Consider the following 13070-nt stretch of genomic DNA (forward strand, 5'->3'; position numbering starts at 1 on the left):
AAGAAGAAATCCAGAAATCTCAGTAGTGCTTTAATGGCTGCTTCGTCATCTCTCAACGTTGGTTCTTCTGTTCCTCTACATCTTCAAGAAGAAGAACAACAAATTGTTCCAGTTATCTCTTGCTCCATTCCCAGAAATGAGTTAGAAGTAATCTGTGAATTAACGGTGGACTTTGATAGTCTTGAAAAACAAGAGTTCCATCTAAAAGAGGATATGTTGTTTCAAGGTTGGACTTCTCTATTCTCTGAGTTCTGTGGACCTATTTACCTAGAAATAGTAAAGGAATTTTGGGTGCATGATGTCATATCCCCTAAATCAATCTTGTCGTTTGTTCATGGAAGGTTTGTTGTTGTTACTAAGAACATCCTAAGAATGATGTTTGATCTAAGAAATCCTGAAGGTGTCTTTGAAACGGATCAAAGAGCAGATTGGGATGTCGTTCTGGCCAAACTATATACAGATGTGAAGAAAACGAAGCGTGTCAGAGACATGAAGGATCTTTATAAAGTCTGGACCAAGATTCTTCTAGGGTGCTTTTATCACAAAAAAGCAATTCATTCCCCTGAGGCAATACATTCTGTACTGCATTGCCACTCAGAAGAAGGTTGATATTATCTATATAATTTTCAACCATATGTGGAATGTTGTGAGGGACTCCAGAAATGCTTTCAGAATGAATAAGGGTAATATTATTCCTTTTGGAAGAATAATTACAAATCTTCTGATTCATACCAAGATTGTTGAAGACTTGGAAGCTCAAGGAGTTATCAAGGATCCTGTTAATGATACAGGAAGCTGCTTGAATGCTCACACCTTGAGAAAGATGAATCTTATTCAAGCTGTCAGAGTCAATCCTCAACCTCTCCTAGAAGCAAGAAGCAGAAGAAGTCCTATTCTTGCTGAGTTTGAATCATTCTTCAGAAGTGAGCTGCCAGAAGTTAGGACTAAATATCTTAACTCTCTCAAGGAAGATAAAGCCAAAGATGTTCCTGCTAAAGTTAGTTGGAAGAAAGCTTCCACTTCCAGGCCTGCAGTTTCAGAAGTTGCTTCAGAGTCTGCTCAAAAAGTTGTTGTTAACAAATAAAGAAGGACAAAACGTAATTTTGATCATCCCTCTGTTAACCAAGAAAAGGAAATCCAAGAAGAAGCCGCTGCAGTAGTTGATGAGAATGCTGCTGAAAAAGAAGTTATTGTTGAAGAAATTCAGGGTGTTTTAATTGAAAATAAAAATAATGAACAAGAAGGTGCTGAGAGGAAGAAGAAGAAGAAAAAGAGAAAGTTGAAAAATAAGAATGTAGAAGATGGAAAGGAAGTAGATAGATAAGAAGAAGAAGAGGAAAAGAAAATTAATAATAGAAGACTCGGATGAAGAAGAAGAGATCCCAGAAGCTGTGAATCAACAAGAAGAAGTAAATCAAGAAGTTGTGGATAAAGAGAAAGAGAGACTGGAGACTGCCAGAAGAAGGGAAATTTCTCTTGGGAAGACGAAGGTTGTGGAAGAGAAGAAGAACAAGAAGCAAAAAAGACTTGAGGCTGAATTTAAAGCTATTCAGAATATATCCAAAGGTATACATCTTTCTGAACCTGTCTCTGTATCTATTTTACATTCAGAATCTGTACCAACAGAAGTTCCGGTTAACCCTCAACCAGAAATTCTACCAGAAACAACCCCAACAGAATCACCTCAACTCACACATGTTCTCACACCTCCTTCTTCTCCCCAAACCAATGTTCTTACCGCACCTTCTTCACCTATTACAGATGTTCTCATTCTTTCCTCTCCACCCAAAACCAATTTTGTTTCTGACCATCCCCTAGAAACCCTTGTTCTTGATATCCAACCCATTCAAACCCTCTTTCCTCCTCACTCAAATATCTCCACTTCTCAACTTCCTCCTCATGCAAACTATGAACCCATCTCATCTCCCACTCAATATAATCCCTCCACCTCTGACCTCCTAGATTCTGCATCACATGAGCAATTGCTTCGTGATTGTAACTACACACCCAAGCCTCGTCCTGAACCTGAGTTTGTGGTGTTAGACTCTGAGAATGAAGCAGAATCATCTCTTTGTCTTGATAGAGAACCTCAACCCTACTTCCTTCTGAACCCAGACTCCGCCAAACTAAAATTCAAATTCCGTAAGGAACTTTCTGTTGGTGTACATTTTGGAGTTGTAAACATTAGGATGCAGGAAAGGTTAGATGTCTTGGAAGCTTCATATCAAACCAGGATGGATGATGTGGCTTTCGGAAATCTCTGGAGAATCTTCAGAAGAAAGATGAACTCTATGTTTCGGGAGCTTCAAAAGAGGTGCATAGCAATAGCCCTCGATCCTCGTAGAATTCTCAGACCTTATGAAGACTTTTGGCATAGTCGTCTTGGAGGCAGGCATTGTTTTAAAGAGAAAGCTTTTGTTGATGAACTGTTAAAAGTTTCAGAAGCTGAACAAGAAGCACATTTTGGGAGATGGTTGTGTGGAAGCCTAAGTTTCCGATTCTGACTAGAGACTTCCAATGGATATTCAAATGGCTAAGGGTGAATCCTTTTGAGGAAGCACCAGATATGGCCATTCCTGAAGTGGTATACCCTTCAGAAGTTGCTGCTCTCATTCCTCCAAAGAATCTCGATGAGATTCTTCAAGCTTTGGAGAATGAAGATTCTGTGATTCTGGATCCAGAATATGCTGAAGTTGCTTCTGAATCAGATTCAGATGTTGAGATGGAAGATGCCGAGAATCATCCTTCTGAGAAAAGTCCTGTTAAGGAAAATTAAGGAGAAGTTCTCACTCTGGATGCTGTTGTTGGCAATGCTATTCCTTTGAATGATAGCAGTGCGTCTTCTTCTGCTGAACCCTCCGTTCTGGTGAACGCTATCAAGGCTCTTCAACATAATCAAGATGTTCTTGCTTCTCGCCTGGATAAGCATGATACAACACATGAAGAGTTCAGAAACTTCATTAAGGAGCAAAAAGAAAGCAATGATGGGATTCATGAACTTCTGGCCAAGATAGTTTCCAAACTAGGCTAGTAGTAGTCTCTTGTGTCTTAGTTGTCTCTTTGTTATTGCATATGTTTTTCTGCATCTCTCTTGTATCTTCTGATAATCTTCTTTTGAAATCAATGAATATTATCTTCTTCTCTCATATTGTTTGTTTTTCATCTTGAATCTTTTATGCTTTTTGATGTTATGACAAAAGGGGGAGAAAATGTGATAAATGATCTGATTTATATTATCAGATGCTGGGAGTATGTCTCCACATTTTCTAACAGAATTTGCAAGTTCTATGCTTGAGAATTTTTTTTTTCAGGATCGAAGACATTCTGAAAAAAGCTCAATATGAGAAGCAAAGACATGCGAAAAGCAATTCTATATAGAAACATGCTCATGGAATCTGAAGCAAGCTTAGTGCTGTGAAGCTTCAAGATTAGAAGCAAGAAGGAAGAATGTTCTGATATTCTCGTGGCAGAATATGCTCTAACACATTCTTATACCTTATATGTTTTGATGCATTTTTATGTGATTTTGATACATATTATATGCTCTGACACATATTTTTTTTGTGCTCTGATACATACTATATGTTCTGATACATATTTTATGTTCTGATACATATTTTATGTTCTGATTCATTCATGCTCTGACATTTGTCGTTTAGTTTGTTCTGAAACATTTCAGGATATAGAGATGCTCTGATGATGCTCTGGTACATTCAACAATGTTCTGATACAATCTAGCATGCAATGATTCAAGAAGAAATTCAAAGCTCTGAAGCTGTCCTATGGAAGCAAGAAGCAGAAGCTCTGAATGTTCTGAGGATCTAAGCATATGTGAACGTCTCAACTGAAAAGGAAAATACTCAGGGAAGTCCTTTATTTATAAATTTCTTCTAGTAGTTATTTCAGGGAGAGATTATTCATCTCAAGGGGAGATTGTTAATCTCAGGGGGAGACATATTCACACACTATGTTTATATGCATATGCTATAACTGTATAACTGTCTTTAGCCGCCTGATATTCTGATTGCAAATTCATATCATTTGTATATGTTTTTGTCATCATCAAAAAGGGGGAGATTGTTAGAACAAGATTTGTTCTGATCAATATTCTTAGTTTTGATTATAACAATGTATATGAATTTTGCTTGAGACAATGTGGTATTCTAATCGTATGCAATATCCATTTTAGGAAATATAAAAAGAGTATGCACAAAATCAGCGCAAGAAGCACTGACTCAGAAGGTTCAAGTATGCAACATCAGAACATGCTCTCGCAAGAAATTAGAAGATGGTCAAGTAGAATCAGAACATGGTCTATTGAAGCATCAGAAGAACTTGAGATCAGAAGCAGAAGCACTGAAGTTCTCATGGTATCACGCTAGAAGCACTTCAAGGTCAGAAGACAAGAAGATGTTTTGCACCAAGCTGTTTGACTCTGATATATTCAAACATTGTATCAACAAAGATCAGATCAGAAGCAAGTACAAGTTGGCAGGCTACGCTGACTGACAAAAGGAACGTTAGAAGCTATTAAAGGCAACGTCAATTAAAGCAGGAAAAACAAGGCTCGAGGTAGTTGACAAAAGAGTGAAACATTAAATGCAATGCTGTACGGATCACGCAACGCATTAAATGCTCCCTGTCATACCCCAAAATTTGCCCATACAATTTCTCTTGCTCACATTCAAATCAATACACAAAGCTTCTAAACACACTCTCCTATACACAAGCTCCGAACTAGGGTTTGATTAATTCGATGGAAAATCATTGAATCAATGGCTCAAGATGGTTCCATAGGGTCAATAACATCCCAAGGTATCTCCATATAAAGTTCCAAGTCAAACAGAGCAAATTTAGTCCCTCAAATCCTGATTAGGTCGACAGTCGACTCTCAAGGGCAAAACAGTCATTTCAAGTCATTATACAGTCAAAACTCAAGATATTTGGTCAACAACATTCTCATATCCCTAAAATCATCATTTGATCAAGGGTTGATCATGATGATGCAAGGAAAGATCAGAGAAGTCAAAAGTCAAGAGTTACTATTTTGGGCATGAACTGAAAAAAGTCAACCAAACTTTGAAAATTCGCCAAATATTCATACTTCATCAGAAAAATTCCCACCAAAGCTCATGTTGAAGGGAATTCATTCCTCTATCCAATTGTCCAAGAATTAGAGCCCATAGATCAATGGTTTAAGAGATATGGCTTCATACATTATAGGTCCTTTTCAAAAGTCAACAAAAAGACACTTTCTTCAAAAGGTCATAAAATGAGAATGAAAAATGATTTTTACATGGAACCAAAGACATTGGTTAGAGGACTCTCTAAGGTTTCCAAAATGTCCTAGAACACCTCCATACCTCAAAAATTGAGGGAAATATGCCTTGTCAAAGTCGGACTATTTTGAAAAAAAATGGGAAGAGAAAAAGCTCAAAGCTCCAAACATTTCCAAATGGGCCTATGTTTTTTTTTTTTTTCATCCAAACTTCATTTTAGGCCCATGCACGTCCCATAAATATATTTTTTTATTTGGTATTATTTTATTGATATTTTATGGTTTTTATTTATTAAAAATCATAATTTAATCATGTAAAATAATAAAAATAAAAGATATGATTTTTTCTCCAATTTTAAGCCAAATATCAATCAAATTTCCTCATTAAGACAGTAAAATTTCGTTCACATAATTAGAGGTATAAAAATCAATCAAAAGGCCAATTTTAGAAGCTTTTATCAATCAAATTTTCTCCAATGGCAATCAAAGATTTGATTGGATTCTGCTCAAATATATTGACCTAAACTCTCCTCTATAACTACCTGAACAATGCCAAAGACTAGGAAAACGAGATCTGCAGCCAGAGAACTTCAAACCCGAGTCAAGAAAACTCAAGAAAACTCAAACTTCAATTCTTGGTTCCAAGGAGATTTAAGGCTTTCAATCGACCCTATTTCACTCTCTGAACATCATTGAACGATTCTCAATCGTTTCCAAGTCACCAAACCACACGAATCACTCACTGTAAGTCACTTTTAACCGATCCTTAAATTGCTTCGATTCTGCAAATTCATACATTCATTCTCGAATCCAATTGCATATTTGTGTTTCTCATATTGTGTTGATTAATTCTGGAAATTTTTGGACGTTATGATGCTGTTATATGCGTGTTGCCATGTTAGGGTTTAGAACTTTAATTTAGGGGTTTCTGTTCTAAGCAAAATCAGGACTGATCGTGGGTGCTATGAGGTTCGTTGTGTCTGGACGATCGTATTTGTATGGTTGCGACAAATTTTTGTTGCGTTTTGTGCGTTCTATAGTTTCGCAGGTGTAAAAGGAGAAGGCTTTTTACAGCTCTCATGAAAAGAGCGCTATAAAAGATATGCTGCAGAAGTTGTGTGGAGAAGACGATGAGCTGGCGTCGTTTCATTGGTCCCCCAGCGCGCGCTGATGTGTTTTCAAATAAACGGATCCGATGCTTCTCAGCCCGTACACGCGCGGTACGCCCTCGCTGATCCAACCGTCAGATCTCCAGACTCCCTCATCCAACGCTCCTGAAGCTGCGCATCCACCATGGACTATCACGTGTGCGCAATACCGGATAAAAGCTAAGTCTTTTTTCAATTTTTTTTATTATTTATAATTATATAACATATTTAATTATATATATATATATATATATATGTATATCATTAAATTTCTTTTTCTTTTCTCTATAATAATATAACAATTAAAACTTATTTTATAAATTTTTTTTATTTATCTAGTTATTTATTTAATACTTATGATATTTATTTTATATATTTCTATATTCCTTTTAATTATATATTTTACTTAATATCTATTTAATTATATACATATCTTTAAAAATTCCTATTTATTTCCTTTTGATTCCAAAAAATTCATAAAAAATTATTTTTGCACTCGATTTAATTTTCTTAACCCGATTTAATTAATTAGGTCGTAAGACCAATAATTAATTAAATCAATTCACAATTATATTCAATTTGAATTTTAAATTAGGGTCTACGAGAATCTGCTCTACATTTAAAATCTTCTTCTTCTGTGCCTTTTTCAGGGTTAGCAACATGATTCCTCCCGATCACGCACCTTCAAAAAACCGAAGCTAAGTATTCGACGCTAAAAATTGAAAATCTATTTTATTTCCTGTTTTTAGGGTTTGTCTTTTTAAATAAACATTGCTTACACTCAATTCCTTCTACTTCTCTGCCTTGCCTTTCAGGGTTAACCTTAAGGACGCCCTATTAACCCTATCAGATCAAATCCAAATCAAAGCTAAGTATTATTTATTATTTATTATTAATTTATTTATCTTTTATTTTATTAGGGTTAGCCCTAATTGTCCCTGAACCGATAATGCACTCACCCTCTTTTATTTGCCATTTTCTCTTTCTTTCAGGGTTTGTCGAATGCCAAAGCTACGTCATTGGTAACCCTAAATCTCTTTTTATTTTATTTTATTATTACTTGTGTCAAACCCTATTAAGGGATCCGCTGGTTACAATTCCCCTCTCCTCCGCTGGTTTCATTTTCCCCCTTCCCTTTACTGCTTTATATTATTATGAACTGCGTGGTTAGTAACTTAGGGAGTGCAAGATTGTAATTAACCTAGGTTCACTAATTTACAAGATAATATAATTTGAATTGAATCACGTGATTGATGCACACACGCACGCTTTTTGAGGTAACCCTCTCTGTTGCCTGTTGCCTTGTTGCCTGTTGCCTTTGTGTTTTTGCAGAATAAGCCACGTCCCCCGAATTCGAGGATACCTCAGCCATGTTGCCTCGATAAAAAGGTCACGACCCTAATGATGCTGCCTTCGATACACAAATGACCTCGACCCTCGGATGTTGCCTACGGAAAAAGGCTGAGGTATCTTCTGGCTGCCTACGAAAATGGCTTATTCTGATCCTTGCCTTAGAATACCTGCCCTTCTATGGCATGGGACAGTCTTATGGCAAAGGATGCTTCGATGACCCTTCAACCTCCAAACGAAAGGCTTCCTGCCCTCTTATGGCAAGGATAGACCCTTTCATTCTAAAAGGCAAAAAGAGACCTAACATCTGAGTTTAAGGTAATTGCCCCTAATTGCCTTGCAATGCTCAAGCCCTTTTATTATATTCTTTCTCATAATTTTTCAAAAGGGCAACGCTTATTCACAAGCTAAAGTCCCTATCTCTTTCATCTACTTTTTTCTAAACAAACGAGCAAGCAAAGCAATTAAGAGCCCATGGAAAACCATGGATGCAAAGGGTGCCTTACACCTTCCCTTTGCATAAATTACCCCCCGAACTTAGATTTCTTTAAAAAGGTTTTTTTCTGTTTCTTTTTGCCTTTCCGAATTTGTTTGGATAAAATAAAAGTCGGTGGCGACTCTTGCTTACCGCGACATTTCGATCGATAAAAAGTCAGTTCACCGTATTACAGAACTGGCGACTCTGCTGGGGATAAATTTTCGATAAAAGAGGGGTTACCTTAAAAGTTTAGGATTCATTTAAATGTTTTCTATTGTTTGCTTTGTTTGATTTAATTTTGCAGGGCTGTTTTGGGTATTCTGTTGTGTGAAAGATCCTAACCCGGATCTGAGTACCTTAGGTATATGGCATGAGATCAAGGAGACTGCACAGCGTATACTGATGTGGTTGATCTGATGGCCATCGTTAGTGTGACACATTGGTTTGTCCTGGTGTTCCTTGGGATCTGACCTGAGGAAATGCTTGGCTGCCGCGTGGTGTCATTAAGCACTAATTTGCCCTTAGAACCTTAGTCGAACTTGACTTTAGCCTATTAGAAAGTAGCGAGATGGCTGGCTTTGGTTCCGACTGAAGTTGGTTGATACTCGAAGCTACACTCATATGGACTGGACTTTCAGGACCTTTTCGGTTGGCGATTCGATTGCCGAACTGAGATACGCGCCTTCGAGAAAGGTCAATGATACGAGCTCCCTAGAACCCGATCTTTATATAGGACAGGTTTGAACCAACTAAACTTCAGGGGGAGGGTACATACCTCTGGACCACGTGCAAGCCCTACCTTAAGGCAAAATTGTGTGACTTGCGTGACTTGTGTGAATTGTTTGTGTTTGCTACTAACCTTTGTTTCCTCGCAGGTTTTAAGTCTAATGTATTGCATTTGCATAACATCATGACATCATGACATCATAAGCATGACATAATTTAACTAACCCTTTCAAGGATCTTAGGAATTTAGGGCGCACAATTTCAGGTGCTCTTATCAAGGACTGAATTCCTATCTAGGGGCAAGAGGATTTATTTTCCTCTGGCCACATGCCTTCCAATTCAGAGACTCGACACCTATCAAGGGGCAAGAGGATTTATTTTCCTCTAGCCATGTACCTTTAAATTCAGAAGTATCCCGAATCAGAGGCGATGACCCACTCGATATGGTGAGCTTGATTCTCAAAGAAGGACGTTCAAAGACAAAATTCAAATTTCTTCAGACAAAGACGCGACCAAATCATTCTCTAAGTGTGCTATCCAAATTCCTAAAGATTCTTGAAAAATACTGCATTTGCATTCATAACATCGCATAACAGGTTTCTTACAACAAGTATCTCATCCTCTCTTGCTGTTTACTTCAGCACAAATGGATTTCGAGCAGTCAGTCAAATACCTTCAGGCTCGGAACATCTGATCCCAAACTTTGGTTCCGAACTCGGCCAAGGGGCAAGAAGAATTGAGGGCCCTCCTATTCCTGGGTACAATTACAATGCGAGGTGCGCTTATTATTCGATCAATCCTGGTCATGGCGTAAAGGATGGTAGACCATTGAAGCGTGCCATTAAAGATCTGATCATGACACTCAAATCAGAAAAGACCACGACAACGAAGTCACGACAACTGAGTCACGATAATGGAATCAAGACAACTGAGTCACGACAACAAAGTCACGACAACTGAGTCACGATAATGGAATCACGACAACTGAGTCACGACAACAAAGTCACGACAACTGAGTCACGATAATGGAATCACGACAACTGAGTCACGATAATGGAATCAAGACAACTGAGTCACGACAACAAAGTCACGATAATGGAATCATGACAACTGAGTCACGATATTGGAATCATGACAACTGAGTCACGATAATGGAATCACGACAACTGAGTCACGATAATGGAATCACGACAACGAAGTCACGACAACTGAGTCACGATAATAGAATCACGACAATCAATTCACTCATATGATCCAGACGCTCAGGGCAATCGAGCCAACAAATTATAAATGCGAGGTGCGCGTACCATTCCAATATTCCTGGACATTACACAAACAAATTGCTGGACATTGAAGATCCAAGAGCTGATCAATGACGGAGAAATCAAATCCAACTCTCCTAAAACTCCTGTGGTGATCACCGCTCCTATGCCTAGTCATGACAAGACTAATTGACGTCTAGACGGACGAACTTTTGGATCATTAGATCTACTTTCATTTGCATGTTTATTTTCTGTTTGTTTAAACATTCAAATTATGATAGACATTATCTGTTTAAATAATCATCATCAGTGCATTGCATATGTTTGTCTTGAATAAATTATTTCGTTATCACTCATTTTAAATTACGTCTTTACTTTGCATATGTTTTATGATACTCGACTCTGGCTAAAGCTGTATACCTTTTGAGGGAGGATGACGAAAACGATACCGCAACCTCATACAGTATGCTTTTGAGCGGACTATGCTGACGATGTACAGGCATTGTTTCAATTCCTAAACAGTGGAGATATAAGGATGTTAATCCCTCGTCAACCCCTTTGAGCCTAAGAAGTAGAAGTTTTCTTTCTTGTACTAATTAAAACCCTTGATCATAACCTGGGGCAGGGTAGTTCTCAGTTAATTTGGCTGTGCATTCTATTTTAAGAGAATCAATCAGCACACCTTTCAACAGAGGTTTCAATCACAAGCGTTCATCCGCACACATCAAAGAAGTGTTGGAGATGTCAACCAAAAGACAATGATGGTTCGTCAATCATCAAACAAGACAGCCAATATCTTCAAAAGAAAAAAATGAAAAATATATATACAAAGAAAAGCCTGCTAAGTCAAAAATCAAAAAAACGACTTAGGCAAAATCAAGGCATCCCGCTGACTGTAATCTCAGAAATAAACAGTTCAGGCAAAAGTTAGGGATATCAAAAAGATGAAAAAAGAGAAGTCAATATACAACACAATGTTGTGACTACCAAAGAAAGAAGCGACTGCCATCTCAAAAGTTCTCTATTGCTTGTGAACCATCATCATTATCAAAGGTGCAAATCCAAAAGTCTCTTGGAACCTGAATGCGTAAGTTGAATTAACTGAGCTTAGGACTGAAGGTCATCACGAGGAGGGGTGGGTACAATCAAATTTTGAGCCTTTATCCTTTGTTTCTTAAACCGTGAACCAAGCCACGTTACAACCCTTGAAAGTCCTAACTGAAGCATGGCTAGTTCGAAAGCATACTGTCACGACAAAGGTATCCCGACTCCTTAAGGTTTACCACAAATGCCGAGTTGATATCACGTTTTTACAAACATCACATTGTTACAAATATCATGTTTTTACAAATATCACGCCTTTACATCTCCTGTTTTAACGTTTTTCAAAAAACTCAAGACAAACGTATGCATTGCATCTCATGAATTCATTATTAAACATATTCTGCTACATAATTTCAAATGTTAGCATCAGAAAGAACTTGCACAGGGTACAACTAATGACTGAAAGTTATCCCGACAGACAAGATTACGCCGAGAAGCAATGTATCCTACGTATACAAGGGGCATGGCATGCTTTGCTCAACCAATCTGGGGCAATCCAGTCAAGATTATAAGAATCTCTCAAAAGTCAAACAATCAAAGGCATACACCTCAAGTGGGTTTCAAACTATTTGTCCAATCAAGCTGGGGCAATCAAGTCAAAATTCCGAGAATCTCTCAGAAGCAAAAACAGTCAGGGGCATCGTCCTAAGTTCATGATTACTAGGGGCATGTCGCCCATAGTGCATATCTCATAAAGTCCTCGCGAGGCGAATCTTTCCAAAGTTCCTACTAGCTGGGGGCAAATCTACGCAAGTCCAGTTTGACATCTTGATCAATACTCAGTGGCGTGCCCTGAATCAAATGGTAGTTACTATAATACTGGGGGCAACTTTCAAGATGCCCATGTCTCCCCACAGAGCCAGGTTCGTAAAATCACATCCCCACAGAGTAATCATTAAGAAGATATCTCCAAATGCTCTTGTCCAATAAAAGACATAGCTCCTCAACAGAGTAGACATCTTCAACACTACCGGTTCTCCAACACTTTGCTCTTCTCCAACATGGCTTACTAGTATATTTCACCCCCAATCAGGATACATCAAGTTACTTTCATCCCCAAGCGGAAACCATGAATCCCCAGCTGAGCATCCTCAAGACAAGATCAAACATCAAACTCACAATGATATAGAGATTTATCTTCTCAATCGAGATGTTCCGAGAAGCACAGATCATAATCATACATCATAAATCATGCATCACATACACATTCCTCATTTATTTTGAGAAGCACATAGTTCATGCATCATAACATTACATAAAAGCTAACAATGTTTGACAGGTACATTACAAAGAAGCGAATCTTATTCAAAGCAACGCCTGACGCATGGCGCTCCAGACATCTACGGATGCAATTTGGATAAGTCTAACGCATGATTTATTCTTTGACCTAACGCACGGTCTTCCAGACATCTACGGATGCAAATTGGGTAGTCTAACGCACGACTTATCCATCAACCTAACGCACGGTTTTCCAGACATCTGGGGATGCAATTGAGAATAGTCTAACGCATGATTTATTCTTTGACCTAACGCACGGTCTTCCAGACATCTACGGATGCAAATTGGGTAGTCTAACGCACGACTTATCCATCAACCTAACGCACGGTTTTCCAGACATCTGGGGATGCAATTGAGAATAGTCTAACGCATGATTTATTCTTTGACCTAACGCACGGTCTTCCAGACATCTACGGATGCAAATTGGGTAGTCTAACGCACGACTT

This window comes from Vicia villosa, unplaced genomic scaffold, assembly GCF_029867415.1.
Source record: "Vicia villosa cultivar HV-30 ecotype Madison, WI unplaced genomic scaffold, Vvil1.0 ctg.001998F_1_1, whole genome shotgun sequence".
Lineage (NCBI taxonomy): Eukaryota > Viridiplantae > Streptophyta > Magnoliopsida > Fabales > Fabaceae > Vicia > Vicia villosa.